We start from the raw sequence: 16917 nt of genomic DNA on the forward strand, positions 1-16917 counted from the left end.
AGCCTCAGCAATCAGACAACAAAAAGACATTAAAGGCATTCAAATTGGCAAAGAAGAAGTCAAACTCTCCCTCTTCGCTGATGACATGATGATACTCTACATAGAAAACCCAAAAGCCTCCACCCCAAGATTGCTAGAACTCATACAGCAATTCAGTAGCGTGGCAGGATACAAAATCAATGCCCAGAAATCAATGGCATTTCTATACACTAACAATGAGACTGAAGAAAGAGAAATTAAGGAGTCAATCCCATTTACAATTACACCCAAAAGCATAAGATACCTAGGAATAAACCTAACCAAAGAGGTAAAGGATCTATACCCTAAAAACTATAGAACACTTCTGAAAGAAATTGAGGAAGACACAAAGAGATGGAAAAATATTCCATGCTCATGGATTGGAAGAATTAATATTGTGAAAATGTCAATGTTACCCAGGGCAATTTACACGTTTAATGCAATCCCTATCAAAATACCATGGACTTTCTTCAGAGAGTTAGAACAAATTATTTTAAGATTTGTGTGGAATCAGAAAAGACCCCGAATAGCCACGGGAATTTTAAAAAAGAAAACCATATCTGGGGGCATCACAATGCCAGATTTCAGGTTATACTACAAAGCTGTGTTCATCAAGACAGTGTGGTACTGGCACAAAAACAGACACATAGATCAATGGAACAGAATAGAGAACCCAGAAGTGGACCCTGAACTTTATGGTCAACTAATATTCGATAAAGGGGGAAAGACTATCCATTGGAAGAAAGACAGTCTCTTCAATAGATGGTGCTGGGAAAATTGGACATCCACATGCAGAAGAATGAAACTAGACCACTCTCTTTCACCATACACAAAGATAAACTCAAAATGGATGAAAGATCTAAATGTTAGACAAGATTCCATCAAAATCCTAGAGGAGAACACAGGCAACACCCTTTTTGAACTTGGCCACAGTAACTTCTTGCAAGATACATCCACGAAGGCAAAAGAAACAAAAGCAAAAAAAAAAAAATGAACTATTGGGACTTCATCAAGTTAAGAAGCTTTTGCACAGCAAAGGATACAGTCAACAAAACTAAAAGACAACCTACAGAATGGGAGAAGATATTTGCAAATGACGTATCAGATAAAGGGCTAGTGGGAACCCTGGGTGGCACAGCGGTTTAGCGCCTACCTTTGGCCCAGGGCGTGATCCTGGAGACCCAGGATCGAATCCCACATCGGGCTCCTGGTGCATGGAGCCTGCTTCTCCCTCTGCCTGTGTCTCTGCCTCTCTCTCTCTCTCTCTGTGACTATCATAAATAAATAAAAAAAAATTAAAAAAAAAAAAAGATACAGGGCTAGTTTCCAAGATCTATAAAGAACTTATTAAACTCAACACCAAAGAAACAATCCAATCATGAAATGGGCAAAAGACATGAAGAAGGAAGACAGAGGACATGGCCTCACAGAGGAAGACATAGACATGGCCAACATGCACATGAGAAAATGCTCTGCCTCACTTGCCATCAGGGAAATACGAATCAAAACCACAATGAGATACCACCTCACACCAGTGAGAATGGGGAAAATTAACAAGGCAGGAAACCACAAATGTTGGAGAGGATGTGGAGAAAAGGGAACCCTCTTACACTGTTGGTGGGAATGTGAACCGGTGCAGCCACTCTGGAAAACTGTGTGGAGGTTCCTCAAAGAGTTAAAAATAGACCTGCCCTACGACCCAGCAATTGCACTGTTGGGGATTTACCCCAAAGATTCAGATGCAATGAAATGCCGGGACACCTGCACCCCGATGTTTCTAGCAGCAATGTCCACAATAGCCAAACTGTGGAAGGAGCCTCGGTGTCCATCGAAAGGTGAATGGATAAAGAAGATGTGGTCTATGTATACAATGGAATATTCCTCAGCCATTAGAAATGACAAATACCCACCATTTGCTTCAACGTGAATGAAACTGGAGGGTATTATGCTGAGTGAAGTAAGTCAATTGGAGAAGGACAAACAGTGTATGTTCTCATTCATTTGGGGAATATAAATAATAGTGAAAGGGAATATAAGGGAAGGGAGAAGAAAGGTGTGGGAAATATCAGAAAGGGAGACAGAACATAAAGACTCCTAACTCTGGGAAACGAACTAGGGGTGTTGGAAGGGGAGGAGGGCGGGGGGTGGGGGTCAATGGGTGACGGGCACTGAGGGGGACACCTGACGGGATGAGCACTGGGTGTTATTCTGTATGTTGGTAAATTGAACACCAATAAAAAATTAATTTATTAAAAAAATAAAAATAAATAAAAAAGGAAACACCTTTAAAAAAAAAATAAGACCAGTTTTCCCACCTGATGCCAAGAACTGCTGCTGGGCAATATACACTATCTTTCTCCCCTCAGATTAACACCTTAGGGAGAAATTCTTATTACAAATTAAACTTTAATTTTTTCCAAACTCCTTAAAATAAGCTATTCAGTCTCACACTCATTAGGATGTTTACTATCAAAAACAAAACAAAACAAAATGACAAGTGTTGGTGAGGATGTGGAGAAATCAGAACTCTCGTGCACAGCTCTTATGCATTGGCAGTAATGTAAAACAGCATGGCCACTATAAAAATTGACTTGATACACAAAAAGATAAACTCAAAATGGTTGAAAGACCTAAATATGAGACAAGAATCCATCAAAATCCTAGAGAAGTACACAGGCAACACCCTTTTTGAACTTAGCCACAGCAACTTCTTGTAAGATATATCTATGAAGGCAAAAGAGACAAAAGCAAAAATAAACTATTAGGACTTAATCAGGATAAAAAGCTTCTGCACAGAAGAAGAAAGAGTTAATTAAACAAAAAGTTAACCTACCGAATGGGAGAAGATATTTGCAAATGACATATCAGATAAAGGGCTAGTATCCAAGATCTATAAAGAACTTATCAAACTCAACACCCAAGAAACAAACAATCCAGTAATGAAACGGGCAGAAGACATGAAGAGAAATTTCACCAGAGAAGACATAGACATGGCCAACAAGCACATGAGAAAATGCTCCACATCACTTGGCATCAGGGAAATACAAATCAAAACCACAATGAGATACCACTTCACACTGGTCAAAATGGATAGAATTAACAAGACAGGAAACAACAAATGTTGGAGAGGATGTGGGAAAAGGGGAACCCTCTTGCACTGTTGGTGGGAATATGAACTGGTACAGCCACTCTGGAAAACAGTGTGGAGGGTCCTCAAGAAGTTAAAAATAGAACTACCCTATGACCTAGCAATTGCACTGCTGGGTATCTACCCCAAAGATACTAATGTAGTGAAATGGCAGGACACCTGCATCCCAATGTTCACAGCAGCAATGTCCACAATATCCAAACTGTGGAAGGAGCCACAATGTCCTTTAGCAGATAAATGGATAAAGTGATGTGGTCTATATACACAATGGAATATTACTTGGCCATCAGAAAGGATGAATACTCACCACTTGGTTTAACGTGGATGGAACTGGAGGGTATTATGCTGATTGAAATAAGTCAGTCAGAGAAGGACAGTCACAGAAAGGCAAATACTGTATGATTCTACTTATACTAGGTACCTAAAATAGTCAAATTCTCAGAGACAGAAAGTGGAATGGTGGTTTCCAGGGACTGGGGGAGATGGGAATGGGGGCTGTTGTTTAAAAGTATAGAGTTTTAGTTTAGTAAGATGAAAAGAGTTCTGGAGATTGATTATACAACAGTTAAGTACTAACACTACTGAACTGCATACTTAGGAATGGTTAAAATGCCAAATCTTATGTAATGTGCATTTTATCATCATTAAAATTTTTGAACTATTTTTTTTTAAGAAGCTATTCAACTTGCCAGCTGGTCACGTTTCCCTTTTGCATTGTTGTCTCACTAAAGTGTAAGTTGGTCTACAGCTCACCCTGTGGACATTCCCACCAGGTCAGGCAGCTGGAACCACAGTGAGTTTTGACCCATAGTTCCCCGCAAAGAAATAAATTGCCACTGAAGACAGAATAAAAATTGTGGAAAGAAGTCACGCCATTTGTCAGGTTAAAGAATGTCAAGGAATGAGAATACAAACCTAAAGAATGAAGGGAGGAGGGAGGGAGGGAGGAAGAAAGGATAGAAAGAAGGAAGGAAGGGAGAGAAGAAGGCAGGGAGAGATGGTAGAGAGAGGGAGCGGGGAAGAAGAGAGAGGGAGAGAGGGAGGGAGGGAGGAAGGAAAGAAAAGTGAGCCAGTGCTCACAAAAGGAATTAAGGAAGACTGAGAAGGACTTTGCAGATATGCTGAGAAAGAGAAGCTCAGGAGAAAATGAGCTTCCTAATGAAAGAGGAGGCATACTAAATTAATTATGCCTTTAAAATATTGACCTCATTCCTTAAAGCTATCACAACCCTGAAAAGAAAGAAAAGGCATTTGTATGAGTTAGAAGTAATGGAGCCTGTGAGGAATTAGCCGTCTATCAAGACCAATAAAAGGATGTTTAGAGAACTGGAGCAAATGCACATCAACAGGTCCCAGTGTCTCACTTACAGGCAATCTATTGAATTAGCACTTAGAATTTCTCTCCTAAAAAGAAATATAAACACCTCTGAAAGATCAGGGAAATAGCAATGTAGACTGCACAGCCCAAAGTAAAAAGAACCTTAAAACTGCAGACCTTTTATTCTGATGGCTCTAATAAAAGAGATAAAATGTATAAATATCAAGGCTCTCATTTTTTAATAAAGATTTTTATTATTTATTTTAGAGAGACAGTGCAAGGGCAGAGGGAGAGGGAGAGAGAGAATCTCAAACAGACTCCCCACTGAGTGTGGGGCCCAATGTGGGGCCGATCTCAGGACCCTGAGAATCAAGAGTCAGATGCTCAACAAACTGAGGCACTCAGGTGCCCCTATCAAGGCCCTTATTAAAATAAACATTACATTGAGTCTCAGGGTTTGTTTTTTCAATCAAACAGATAAAGAGTGTTCATCGTTGGAATTCTTATTAAATCCCCTCTTTATTATTAATTAACTGAACACCCTGAGCAAGTTACTCTTGAAATTTAATTTTCTTAGTTCCATTTTCTTCTCTTCATGTTTGACTTCAAGAGTTTTTCTTTAATAGTGCCCGGTACGCCAGAAATGTCAATCACTATTGATCATTATTATCATTCCGTCTAGAACCAGTAGATCCTCCCCATCTCTTCCTCGAGTCCCCACTTCCTGAATCTGTTCACTTGAATCTGTTTCTCTGAGAAGTCACTGTACTCGCCAGGTGTGGCAGTCCACTCTGGGCACAGGGTGAGTGGCTTTGGAAAGCTTAGGTGCAAATCCCAGCTTTCCACTTACTAACTGTAGGACTTGAGGCAAGTCACTCAACTTCTCCACTTCTCTGTATCTGTGTTTCCTCAACCACAATATGGAGAAGATGAGGCCTATCTCTCAGGGCTATTGTTGAGGACTAAATGAGATTATGTATGTAAAGGATTTAACAGAGTAGACCATCAACAGCAAGCACTCTTGAAAAGGTATTATTATTGCTGTTATAATAATAATATGATCTCTGGATTTTATAAAAGGGAAGCTCTTTTGTGAAACCAGGCTGGCTGATGTATTCAGAGTAAAAGGGTAACATGAAAGAGCAAAGCTATATATTCTTTGGCCTAGTGTATTTGTTGATATCAAACCTAAATCTTTATACCTTCTTTTTAAAACTAAAAGTAGGCATAAGAATTAATTTAAAAAATAAAAAACTGGGGAGAGAGTGGGTTATTCACAATTTAGAATAAAATGGTTTACATTCAAATGTTTTTTTTTTTTTTCCCTAACAGCTATTAAAATCAGTGCAGAGAAAAGGAGGAGGTGATTTTAGTGAGGGAGGAAAAAGTTATGAATGATAAGTGGTGGCCTCTGAAAATAGGCCCAGGTCTGAGATTGCAGTAGAGGACTGCAGAGAGTACAGAGCTGCAGGGAGTCAGAAAATTAACAGGGGTACCCATTCACTTATCCATCCATCCATCCATCCATCCATCCATCCATCCATCCACTTATTCAACCATTATCATTTAGCATCTACGACATGCAATGTCAAAGTCCCTAGCCACAAACACAAAGAGATACCATTCTTATATTAAGTCCAGATGACAGTGGGATAAATAAGCTTGTCATCAGCTCAGAGCAGTCTATAAGTACTATAACCTCAAAGATATTCATTACTTTGGAAACACAGAATGACTGAGTGATGATGAGGGGAAAGGTGGGAATAAGGGTAAAGTCATTGAATGGGTCCTAGTAAAAGTATATGAGCTATCTCCACGAGGTCTCAACAGGAGATGTGAAGGGGCGAATTTCAGGAAGAGGGAATGAAGGCATGAAGAAGTCTGACGGACTGGAGAGCCATAGGTATTCGGTGTGATTCTCGCACAGGCCAGTTCCAAGAAAGAAGGGATGGGAAGTACACCAAACAGGTGCCTAATTGGACTCACTGAATGGTTTTTGGGCAAAGAAGTGACACAATCATATTTGCCTTTTAGAAAGAAGATTCTGACTGTCTTGGAAATGACTGGCTAGAAGAGATCAAGACTGAACACAGGGAGACCAGAGCCTGGAGGCTGTTAAAACGCATCACAAGATGCTGACCACCTGAACTAAGGCAGCGGTAGCAGTAATGGAAGGTGGATGCATTTCAGAAAACAGAATTGATAGGATTTGCTGACCACAAGTCTGCAGGAAGAGCGTGGAACGAGAGTCGGGGTTCTGGTTTGGGTAACAGGGTGGACAAGAGTGATTCTAAAGTCAGAAAGACGGAGGGAGGAATGTAGGCACAGGGCAAGTCTTGAGCATGTGCCAAGTGCCAGCTTTCTATAGGAAAAGCGACTGGACTTAATTCATGTGAAAGAACAAGGGGAATAAAAAAGACTATAATAATTGCAAAAGACTGCTTTCTTATTCTCTTGTGTCACACAAATAATCTGAAGTCCGCATCCTTCCGTGTCCCAACTGCTTCCTGTAAATGAAGATTGGCAGGACAGCCCAGAAACAGCATCAGTGCATAAGCAAGAGCACCATAAACTTCAATGAGCTTTAAAAAATAGCTAAATAAGCGCTAATTCCTCTCAACAGCTGGAACTTTCCCTCCTAGAGTTGTTAAGCATTGGCAACATACTTCTGTGGGTAAAGCCACGCAACATGAGTTGGAAGAAAAGACCCTTCTCAGATCATCCTGGTGAATACTCTGTGCCCTAAGGCTGGCCAGAACCTAGAGACAAGTCAGAACGTATACACGTCATGCCCACACCAACAGGCCCTCTACGCTGGGCAACAAGGAACCAAAAACGCCGTGAAGAGACCCCTGAAGTCTTCAAGAATCTACAGGAAGAGACCAGAAATCTTCACGCCGTAAGACAGCAGTCACCAGGAGTTCCAAGGCCAGGATACGACGAGCCATCCAGGCTGTCTTCCAATCATTCCCACACATTTATCTGACCTCCACGTGATTATCTAGCAAGAAAATAGTGTAAGAAGCTGCTGTTTACTGCAGGTTTACTAAGTACCAGGTCTATGCTAAATGCTTAATATTTAATACCGAAATTAATTCTCGTAACCACCACCCTGTGAAGGGAATACTATTATTTCCATGCCCATTGTAGAGATGGAGAAACTAAGGCTCAAAGAGGAGAAGTGATTTCTCCAAGGTTTTGCTGTAAGTGGCACAGCCAAGATTTGAGGAGGGATCTCCTTGCTGCCAGAACCAATTCTCTTAACCACTATGTTATAATGTCTTTATAATGACATTAGACCAGGCCCAATTTTTAACTTTGTCAGAAAAATCCTAAAACATGTGCCAACTTTGTTCAGAAACTGTAATCACCCTGGTTCAACTTTCCGTTTGGAGTCTGAAGACCTGACCGTTCATTAAGCCCACCCCGAGACAAACCGCCAATAAATGGGTGATTCCAAGTATAGGCTTAGGTTTTGGTGTTTGAACTAGAAAGATAGATAAATATTATTACTTAGAGTCATACAACTCGCTAATAAAGTATATTTCTGTAATACTTCCTCTGGGCTTTTTGCAGTAATGATTTTTTTTTTTTTAACATTCCTGCACTTTCCCCATTTTAATCTGTCCTGAATAGAACAATATTCTCGGTCAGTCAAAAGTGCCATTTCCTTTTACGGCCAAGGTTTTTCACAATGATACTAAATAATATAAATGATGTTTTATTTGATGGCTGTTTTATGCTTTCTGAAGCCTCTGGTGGGACGAGATGCTTGGGCTTCCCCTATAAATCTTGCCAGCTCCCAGATCGGTTGCAGCTGTCAAGATCCCCCCTGGAAAATTTAAATCTCTGCTTAAAACATTAACTTCTTCATTTAATTTTTTATTGCTAAGGGTTTACAGCTGACTTTATGGCCCTAGGATGATTAATTTTTAATGCCTTTCTTTCTTTCTTCTTTGATCAACTTCCTCCATTTTCAATTTGAATGCAATCGTACCTTTCCGAAAAGCATTTGTCACTTGCTGGTTTGCATATTTCAGGCAACCAGAGGTGGCTGGTGCAGAGTGGAAGGCAGGCACCCCAACACAGAATAAATGAAAGACAGTAACTTTATGCCTTTCATGTGACTCCTGTTGATAGCAAATTCTCCAGCACAAGTAAATCTTATAGTTCTAGGTCTTGGCAGGCAATGAATTCCCTGAGAGGGTTGTGCTACTAAAGCCTGTCATTGTCATGCACAAGGTATGGATTGAGTCACGTCTTTCAAACTCTGTGAACCATAATTAGGGGAAACAAATATGAGAAACATAACCTAAAAACAATTCATACCTTCTCCCACCCACCCACCAAAACACAAAACACAACCAAACAAAGCCAAAAGTCATTGGAGATTTGGTTTGCAAGTCAAAAAGTCCTTGGCTTTTACTTTCCACACAGCATATAGCCATTTAAATGTTGTAGCATATTTAATGACAGAGGGAAAATGTTCACTATAAATTCAGGGGAAAGAAGCAGGTTATAAGAGAAAATATGGAATATTTCTTAAGAAGGTATATTTATGCATAAAAAGACTGGGAAAATTAATAATCATTCTCTGTAGGGATGAAAGAAATAAGCATTGATTTTGTTCTTTGTTTCTCTGTGCCTTCCAAGTTTTCTATATGACTACATATTTTGTAATTTAAAAAAAAATGAGAAATATTTAAAATAAATGAAGAACCTGAGACCAAGTTCTTGAAAGCATAAAGGAGAAATGAGAGATGTCAAGAATAAATTCGTGATATTTATCAATATACTGAGGGCACTGATAGGAGCATTATATTCCTAATTGGTAAGGTCGTAGAAGTTTTGCCCACATTTTGCAAGCATGAAAACGGGCTCAGAAATTGCCAAGTTTGCAAAGATTAGACTCGAGGTAAATAAATCCCAGATCCCTATGACTTCAAAATGCACGCTCTTATCGCTGTGTTCTACCGCCTTAATAAGTACATTTCTACACACAATTGAGCTACCACATAGATTCAATTATTTTATAGGGAAGAACTATTGACTCCCAGCCCCAGTGCTAAATCTAGAGCATATTTCTAACCACCTTTAGCATTGCATTTTAAAAATATATGTGCATGTGTAAAATAACACATTAATGCTTCCCATTACAATTTATGGGCACGTTACAATTTATGATGCATTTTTCACAACCATCAGTCTCCTTAACTATTTGATTTATTTCATTATGTAATTACAGTATCAGCTATATTTAACATATCTAATATCCTGTGTAGAGAAATAAATATATAAATCAAAAATGAAAACCTCTCCTCTGTTCCAATTTTGTCTCTAAATAAACTAAACCATATATATTTATGGAACCAGTTACTGAGCTGGTAAGTTGTGACAACTGCTGTTTGCTGATTAATATTTTCCCCCGATATTATAAATTATTGGTGTTCTCCTTTGTTGGGTGGAGCTGTTACTAGCTGGCACTGGCCTGAGCCCATCTAAGTCACCATTTGACAGAAAACCCATAAGCAAACTCTTCTAAGTTGACAACCATTGGGTCATTTGTAGTCTTAAATTGTGAACTTCTCTTACCAACAGTAATGTGTTATTTATGGCACCAAAACCTCTCAGCTTCTGCTCAAGTAACAGCAATTACATCCCAATTTTTTTGCTAGTTCTTATAAGAATGTCTAAATATTTTCTGTACTCAATTACTCTATAATCAACTAAGTCACAACAGAAATCATTTGGTGGCTTGTCATAGTTAATTAGGTCAAATCTAAGCCTCCCGGCTTGTGTGCTTGAATCCTCACTATCCTACACTTGTTATGAATGTCTTCAGTTTCCTCATCTGTTAAATGGGGATTATGATGGTTATTACAGGACTCAAATAAGTCACCATACATGGTGCCTGGGAGTAAAGCCTCATGTGAACATTAGCTCTCACATTTATTAAAATGAACATAGTTGGTACTCACGATAGGTGGGTATTCCACAGATTTTCAAAGAGTTAAGTAACTAAATGGAAATGCAATTCATCCCCCACGACTCCAGTCATCCCCACCTTCCTCTTTATCTCAGGAGTACCCCGGGTGCAAGGAAGCCTGCAGTGTCTGGCCATTGCTGCAATGTCCACTATTTTGGTCACACTCCCACTCCCATTCTTCCTGTTTCTCCAAGTCTCTCAGGTCCCAAATCCCATAGATATTGTAGTTCCTGCAAGCAAAAACACAACGGTGACTCCAGGGTAGAGCACCCTTCACTGCAGCGGACCACTGCAATATACCTGGACTCCACCACCAGTGATATTTGCTTGTCAAGGTGTAAAGCATCCCTGCCATGCCGTCTACCTCCCCTACCAAGGTCGAGGCTTGCTCTGGCATAAAGGAAACATAGCAGCAGAAGCCAAGGGACAAGAGCCAGGGGACAGGAGCCAGCCAGGCCAGCTGGCGGGCACAAAGGCAGCCCCCAGTAGTATCCACCCCAGATCTGGAGCTAAGACTGTGTAGTGGGAGAAAACAAGGTATAGAATTGTGTGGTCCCGGGAGGCTTTTATGGGAGAGCTCTGGAGCAAGAACTCCAGGGGTGTGTAGGGTGGCTCGGATACCAACCAATCAGATAGAACACCGAAGCAGCATCCAGGGATGTCCTCTCCACCAGGCATGAACCCTGGAGATGATGGCATGCAGGAATATCCAGGAAATTCCAAGGTTGAGCAGAAAGGGCAGCCTGGTAGCAGGAGACATGTGAGAGAAGCAATAGTGATTTACCAACCACCCACCGGAAGACCACACCGGTGTGTAAGAACCAAAGCTAAGCCTGCTCCTTGAAACCCATAGCCTTCAATTGTACAACCCTCCAGTTGCACCCTCCCACCACAACTTCTGCACAACTGCCTACCATGTAGATGTCCATCCATATGAACATGAGAAATTTGGTGACAACACAGAAAACAAGATGCAGATTTTCCACGATAAGGAGAGGAAAAATCCAATTTGAGTCCATCAGTCATACTGAAAAGGACTTTTAGTTATTGCCACATAACTGACTTTCCTTAGTGCCTATAGTCTTTACTCAGAGGTCCATATGTTTTGTTTGTTTGTTTGTTTGTTTTTTCTGTAAAGGGTCAAAGAGTAAATATTTTGGGCTTTGCAGAACACATGGGCCTTCTCTCAACTGTTCCACTCTGTTGCTAGGGCAAAAGTAGCCATAAGTAACAATAAATGAATGGGTGTGGCTGTGTTGAAAAAAAAAAACTTTATTTAAACCGCTGAGTCCTCACAGAATGTCCGGCACAAAATAGACACAGGCAGATGCCTATGTGTGAAGAATGGCTTATTTGACTATTTGTCCTTTAGTTTTGAGAACAGAATCCAGCTCTGTTGCTAGATAGAGCTTTTGCCCTTCCCCCTACAAACGGAAATACAAAATTCAAAGTTTACTGGTCGAGGGGAGGAGTGGTGCTGTGTGTGAAGTTTGCATAAGAGCAAAAAACAGCCTTGAATTCTATTCAAGGTTCAAAATTTTGAAACCTCAAAATATTTGGGGGAGGTTATAGGGTGTCCCTGATTAAGGCCTATTGGCAGGAAAGCTCTCAAGAACATGAAAATCACCATAAGTGTGAGGGATGACATTGCTTCTGGATTTGCCAAGAGGCTAATCCCAGACCATGTAGTCTAGCAACATACGCACTTAGAGTCCTCAGGCAATGTGTTGAGCTAATTGAAAAATCTGGCTGGAGAAACTGCTATTCTACTGAGTCAGTGTTGGCATGGGGCACCTACATCTAAGCAATACTCCGGACCATTTCCCCCCTAACTCCTTCTACGCTGTCACAAATCAGCTTCCACTCAATCCCTATGGACTGGACCATGCAGGAGGCAGCCTTTCATGAAGTACCAATAAAGAGCAGGCCTTTGAAGAGAAAGACAGAGCCAAGGCTCACCATCTGCAACCACTTAGCACCCCAGGCTTCTTGTATCCATCATGAGAACATTCTCAGAGAAAAGACTGCATTTCCTGTTACTCTGAGCAAGGAGGATACTAAATATTGCATACTGGTGTATCCCTGTCTAGTGACATTTATTCATCCTAACAAACGAATAATATAGGCTCCCTCTAATTACAAACTTATCAGTAATTTTTTTGTATGAAAAGATGAATGAATGAAGGAATGATAAAACACGGGCATGGTACAGCAAAACGACATCTGCAACAGAATTCCAAGTCTTTGGCTTCAAAAGATTTTTAAATCCAATGTCCCCGAGATCTTCTCCTGGCCTGACTTTCAATGCATGCCTTGTATGGTTTTGTGCATCATGATGTGAAGTACCTGGCAATCTGGTTACATGAGAGTCGACACAAGCTAATAGCTTTTAGAAATTTCTTTTTCACCCTTAATGAGCACAAGTTCACAGCACACAGGCCTTGCAATCTACACATCACCATGGAAATACTTTTGGCATAGCACTGTGTCTTCTCCTGGGAAGCTGTCAGAACCGAAACAGTGACAGCACTACATTTTGTTACAGTGCGTCTGTCAGGTATAACCCAGTGGTTTTGCTCGGTGGCCTCTAAATCTGCCTGTCAATCCTCACAGGTTTTTTGGAGCCACCTCACCCCCATCACCCCTCCAGCCTCCAACACCCAGAAAACACTACACCAAACTCTGTCAAAGAAAATCATACAAACATTTAAAGGACCAAAGGGCTGATCAGAACAGACATTTGATATTATAGGACTTGTAGATCAACTTATGAACTGTGTGATATATGGTCTAGGAATCAAGGGGCAATAACTGTTTTATGGGGAAGATCATAAACCTGTCAAATGCTCTAACCCCCACGTGCATAAGAGACCGCTGGTGCCAAGGAGGGTTATTGTCACAAACAGACCCTGTACAACAAAGCTAATGCATTTCTAATATTGCTATTGTCTTTTTAATAGCCCCCCTCCAAAAAAGAATTTCATTTTTTTCTGACATTTCCAATACGATCGTTTACACAGCTGGGTAGAAGTAACTCTCTCTCAACAGGCCAGCTGAGAGATTTGTCCTATGATTCTGACATTCCTGCTACACCCCAGAATGCCCAACCCCAGCATTCCCGGGGACCTCAGCATGTGTTTTCAATCTCTGGTCTCTTTATCTCCATCAGATGCTTTCTGCCATTTGAACACTCATCAATTTTTTCCAGAAAGCCATATGAAACGGCATTCTGTGACACAGCGGTACAAGACCTACTGAGACTTCATCAAAACGTATAGGACAAATGTCTCATTAGGCAAGGAGTGCTGGCTGGACGAGAGTCTCTGTTGCACACAGAGTCATGCTTTATTGGCAGAATGATAGTAGCTTCCAGCAAAATCTCCCATCTATTTTGGTGTTTTGACAGTTTCAGTATCAAGGTAAATGTATACGTAAGACTCAGACATTCATCCAAGTTGTTTGACCTTGGGCAAGTCACTACATCACTCAGAGGATCTGTCGGAGTGGTAGGGATATTGATACCTGTCAGTCCACCTGAAGGGATGTGGGGAGTATCGAAAGAGAAAACAGAGCCAAGTGCACTCTGTAAACTATACAAAGAAAGCAGAATAACACAGTAGATGACGAGGGGAGGCCCTGGATCAAGCAAGTGGGTGAGAATCCTGACTGCCCGTTACAGAGCCAGAGACTATTTACTGCACCTCTCTGAGCCTCCATTTCTACCCCTATATAAAGGGACAATAGTATTATCTTAAATATAAGCAAGTGCACTGCTTGGTGCATAGTAGGTACACAATACATGAATGAAAATATATCTTATCTATGAGTATAGATATTCTTTTAAATGGGGTTTGAGGAGAAAGTAGATATGAACACGTGTGTTCAGACCTCCATATTTAACCAAAGGAGGTTACATTCCTTTTTTAAGCCTGCCTTCATAATATACCCACTTCCGGCTGGCAAAAATAATTTTATATTGTTTCCTCCTATATTGCGGATATGACCTCCCATTGGCTCCACTGTGCCATAAGATGCCTTTGTGTGAAATCGAAAAGTCCACCCCCTCTAGGTGAATAAAGCACCATGGGAGAAGAACTCAGATTTCAATTCCCACTGGCCACCTCAACCTGTGCAAGAACCCAAGCAGGACAATCTTACAAAGTGATTCTGAAGACCATTACATTGTGTAACGCTCTATGAAATCTAAGGGCAAGAGGCAAGTCAGGATTTGCAAAAAGGTTAGAAAAATGAAGTCCTTCTTACACCCACAGAGTGATCCCTGAGTTTGCCTATTGATTTATCAAAAAGTCACCCCTATGTCACTAGCCTTTTTTTAAAAGCCACTCATATTTAAAGTGAGCTTTCACTTTGATCATTTTCCTTTTTTTCTTTTTTTTTAAGATTTTATTTATTTATTTGACAGAGATAAAAAGACAGTACAAGCAGGAGGAGCAGCAGACAGAGGGAGAGGGAGAAGCAGGCTCCCCTCAGAGCAAGGAACCCAATGTGGGGCTCCATCCCAGAATCCTGGGATCATGACCTGAGCTGAAGGCAGATGCTTAACCAATTAGACCAACCAGGTGCCCCCGGTCATTTTCCAACAAAGAAATCTTGAGCTCTCATCTGACAATCTAAAGAGCTTCCAGATTCCCTAGCCAATCTGTTTGGGTAATTTTTATTTTTGAGTAATTTTATTTTTCAGAGGCATTAATTCATTGCTTCTCTAGTAAGGGTACAAAAATTAAGCCATCCTTAGGACCAAAAGGAGAGAAAAGATAAAGGGAGTCTATACAGCAAGGTTCTCAATATACTGAGACAACTCGTTTTTCTTGCTTAGTTCAAAAAGGTTATGCTACAACCTCACGAACCTCAAATATGGTTCTAGGCAGTTGAGATGTAAATAATAAAGGTATGTTCAACTATTAATATTTTTCTAGTCCTTTATTTTATACTGTATTAGATATATTTGGATCTTTAAGTTTTACTTAGATTCAATTAACATATGGTATATTATTAGTTTCAGAGGTAGAGGTGATTCATCAGTCTTATACAACACCCAGTGCTCATCCCATCATGTGCCCTCTTTAATGCCCATCACCCAGTTACCCCATCCCCCAAAACCTCCCCTCCAGCAACCCTCAGTTTGTTTTCTATAGTTAAGAGTTTCATGCTTTGTCTCCCTCTCTGATTTCCTCTTGCTGTATTTCTCCCTTCCTTCCCCTATGATCCTCTGTTTTGTTTCTTAAATTCCACATATGAGTGAAATCAAATAATTCTTTCTCTGATTGACTTATTTCGCTTAGCATGATACCCTTGAGTTCCAGCGATGTCTCAATTATTAATATTAACAGTAATAATAAGAAGAATAAATGCCACTTGTTTCTACATATGGCAATTGCAGCTAACAGGTATTTTCATATTCTTCTTTTCTCACAAAATCTTCCCAATAACCTCTGCAAAGGAAGAGCAGGAATAGTCTCCTGCAGATAAGAGACCGAGGCTGAGAGAGGAAGAATGACTTGCCCATCATACACAATTGTTATCGGCAAATCTTACTAAAGACCCCTGGCTCTAAATCCTATGCTTTGGGGGCTATCCCATGATAGTTCTGTCACATTTTAGATTTTAAAAATTATGCTCACAATTCTCCCAAAATACCCATTTACATTTGTAAGAGAACTTATAGTTCATAGCCAGAACCCATTCATTAATCTCTTCCTGTAGACTTTGTTCCAGCACCCCCCCCATTCATGCATTCCACCAAAAAGAAGTCCTCCTGGCAATCAAACAAAGGCTCTGTGCATCTTCGTTCATGCACTACACACACATATCAAAGCATTCTCCCAGAATAGTGAATCCACCATTGCATCCAGAGAGTGTTCCACAAAGGGAAGCAGTGTTGAACTAAATGCTCTTTGTTTTTGAAGAGGGCCAAGGTGTTAGTCTAACCAGGCCAAATGGTCAGAGAGGAACAGGGTTTACGATTTCCTTTGAAGATGTCAAATAAATATGAAATGCTACAAAGAACATCACTTAAGGGCTCTTCAAAGCCTCCAAAGTACTAGCCATTTTACAATACCATCTGAAGTGGGAAACATCTCATTAGGAGAACCTATTTTGACAACAAAATAGAATGCGTGCATAATTCATCTTTGGACCTAATCATACTGACAGCTATTTTAATTTAGCTTGGTTTTGAATCAATTTCACTACCATATTCATAGTGAATTACACTAAATAGTTCATAGTGTCCTGGCAAAGCCAGTGTATGATTTAATGACACAAGACGGTACTTACTCGGCAGCTGGCATCTACATATGCTGCAAGGCTACTTCATTGTCATTCTGAGAAAGGGCTATCATAATGGTTCCCGTTTTGCAGATGGACAATTTGACAGCAAGTAATTAGTTAAGACTACATAACTAGTTTGAATACACAGTCCAGCTA

At 40.4% G+C, this 16917-nt stretch overlaps 1 long non-coding RNA gene across 29 annotated transcripts in view; it reads right to left on the reverse strand.

The window, feature by feature from the left end:
• The window catches only part of LOC102151911, a 125225-nt gene that overhangs the window by 86540 nt on the left and 21768 nt on the right, over window positions 1–16917 (reverse strand). For 22 of the 29 annotated variants that reach the window (XR_005373333.1, XR_005373332.1, XR_005373325.1 and 19 more), the window contains exons 2-3: window positions 11096–11213; window positions 10463–10700 (exon numbers count right to left, since the gene is read on the reverse strand). The exons of 1 other annotated variant lie outside the window; for it this stretch is intronic. This is a non-coding gene — a long non-coding RNA (uncharacterized LOC102151911). The remainder of the gene's footprint in view (window positions 1–10462; window positions 10701–11095; window positions 11214–16917) is intronic. 6 more of the 29 variants (XR_005373339.1, XR_005373314.1, XR_005373313.1 and 3 more) reach the window with 2 other exon arrangements.

The sequence above is a fragment of the Canis lupus genome, chromosome 18, assembly GCF_011100685.1.
Source record: "Canis lupus familiaris isolate Mischka breed German Shepherd chromosome 18, alternate assembly UU_Cfam_GSD_1.0, whole genome shotgun sequence".
NCBI classification, from domain to species: domain Eukaryota; kingdom Metazoa; phylum Chordata; class Mammalia; order Carnivora; family Canidae; genus Canis; species Canis lupus.